This window comes from Tasmannia lanceolata, unplaced genomic scaffold (assembly GCF_043159265.1).
Source record: "Tasmannia lanceolata isolate RefF3 unplaced genomic scaffold, GAP_Taslan_0.1 ptg000012l, whole genome shotgun sequence".
Lineage (NCBI taxonomy): Eukaryota > Viridiplantae > Streptophyta > Magnoliopsida > Canellales > Winteraceae > Tasmannia > Tasmannia lanceolata.
The window spans coordinates 14,157,501-14,160,142 of record NW_027518689.1 but is presented as its reverse complement, the minus strand read 5'-3'; positions in this window follow the sequence as shown (position 1 = coordinate 14,160,142).

The window sequence follows — 2,642 nt, the reverse complement described above, 5'->3', positions numbered from 1 at the left end:
TAGGCATGGTTGGGCGCAGATCCCGCATCGTCTCGTCGCGTCTGGGCGCAAACCCGTCGCGTCTCGTTGCGTCTTCAGAAGTCGTCGCTAACAGCACCTTTGGTTGCCACTGGTGGTTAGGCGGGTTGGTTGCGCAAACCCTATAGGAGGGTGGCATGCTGCGGGGCGCTGGAATGCGCAGGTTTAGGGCGTTTTTGCCCGGATAGGCACTGGAATGTGCTGTTTTTGGGCGTTTTTGCCTGGACAGGCTAAGGAATGGGCATGCTTTGGGCGTTTTTGCCCGGATAGGCACTGGAATGGGCTGGTTTCGGGCGTTTTTGCCTGGATAGGCTAAGGAATGGGGCATGCTTTGGGCGTTTTTGCCCGGGTAGGCACTGGAATGCCTGGCCTTGGCTGGGCATTGCTGGGTTGGGCTCCCTTGGCCTTTCAGGCGCCTTGGATGCTGTCTTGTGAAGACCATGGGCACAAGGCCATGGCATATAGTGAGGAATGGACCACGGTTGCCAGGGCTAGGCATATAGAGAGGAATGGACCACGGTTGCCAAGGTTGCGCAAGTTTTGGGCATTTTTTGCCCGGATATGTCCAAGTATGCCCCGATAGGCCCGTTACGCCCCGGTATGAACGCGTATGCCCGGATAGACTCGGTATGCCTTGGGATACATGCGAATGCCCCGATAGGCTTGGTACGCCCCGATATGCGCACGTGTGCCCCAGTAGGGCTCGGTATGCCCCGGTATGTACGCGTGTGCCCTGATAGGCCCGGTATGCCCCGATATGCACACGTGTGCCCCAATAGGGGTCGGTATGCCCCGGTAGGTACGCGTGTGCCCCGTAGTGCACGTTTCGCAGATCTCCCCGCATGTCCCGCCCCTATATGTAATACTTACTTACTTACTTTCTTTCTTGCTTGCTTGCTTGCTTGCAATGGTTGGGAGTGCCCGGCATGCCCCGCTGCAGAGACCAAGGGCGCAATGACTTGGCACCGCGGATGCCGGGACTCCGGCACTTCCCGTGGCACTGATGGTTGGTTCCAAAGACAAAAGGCCGTGCAAGGCCACCGCACCGCTGATGATTTTGCTCGTGCTGGCGCCGTTGTGTGGCCAAAGAACATGCGCGAATGCTCGTGTCGGAAGGGTTGGTGTCCTGGCCCCGTCGGGTGTCACGAATGCTCGGTTGCGAAGACCATGGGACCAAAGCCATGGCACGTCGGATGACGGCTCCAGCTGGCGCCCCGGCACTTTCTGTGGCATTGATGCTCGGTTTCAAAGACAAACGTGCGCAGGGCCAGGGGACCGCGGATGACTGCTCGTGCTGGCCTCGTTGGGCGGCATTGATGGTCGGTTGCAAAGAAAATGCGCGATTGCTCGTGTCGGGGACTGGCAAGCCAAGGCCAAGCGAGCCATGGCAACGCGGATGATGGCTCCAGCTGGCGCCCTGGCACTTTCTGTGGCATTGATGCTCGGTTTCAAAGACAAACGTGCGCAGGGCCAGGGGACCGCGGATGACTGCTCGTGCTGGCCCCGTTGGGCGGCATTGATGGTGTGTTGCAGAGAGCATGTGCGATTGCAAGTGTCGGCCGGGTTTGGGTTCCCTTGGGCTTTTGGGCGCCTTGGACGCAGTCTTGCGAAGACCATGGGCGCAAGGCCCCTTGTTCGATTCGCTCTCGTCTTGCGCTTGCTTCCAAGGTCCTCCATGACCTTCCCCATGGCCTTGCTAGATCCCCCCCATGACGCATGACCTCTGTCCGTTGATTGGTTTTGAGTGCACACCATGCCCGGCTTGGCACCGTGTTGTCGCTTGAGTGGCATTTGGATCGTGCATGGTGGTGGGCTACCTGCCAATGCGCACAAGCCTTTCACACTAGCCTTGCGCACGAGCCTTGCACAAAAGCCTTGGACACAAGCCTTGCGCACAAGCCATGCACACAAGCCTTGCACACAAGCCATGCATACAAGCCTTGCTCACAAGCCTTGGGCACTGGCCCATCGCACTAGCCTTGCACACAAGCCTTGCGCACTAGCCTTGGGCACGAGCCTTGCGCACTAGCCTTGGGCACTAGCCTTGCACACAACCCTTGGGCACTAGCCTTGCGCACCAGCCTTGCCCACAAGCCTTGCACACCAGCCTTGCACACTAGCCTTGCATACAAGCCTTGCACACTAGCCTTGCACACAGGCCTTGCTCACTAGCCTTGGGCACTAGCCTTGCGCACTAGCCTTGGGCACTAGCCTTGCACACAGACCTTGGGTAGTAGCCTTGCGCACTAGCCTTGCCCACGAGCCTTGCACACTAGCCTTGCACTCAGGCCTCGCAAGCTAGGCATGCTTGGGCGAGCAGCTCCCGCAGCAAGTCGGCGGGTGTAGGCATGGTTGGGCGCAGATCCCGCATCGTCTCGTCGCATCTGGGCGCAAACCCGTCGCGTCTCGTTGCGTCTTCAGAAGTCGTCGCTAACAGCACCTTTGGTTGCCACTGGTGGTTAGGCGGGTTGGTTGCGCAAACCCTATAGGAGGGTGGCATGCTGCGGGGCGCTGGAATGCGCAGGTTTAGGGCGTTTTTGCCCGGATAGGCACCGGAATGTGCTGGTTTTGGGCGTTTTTGCCTGGACAGGCTAAGGAATGGGCATGCTTTGGGCGTTTTTGCC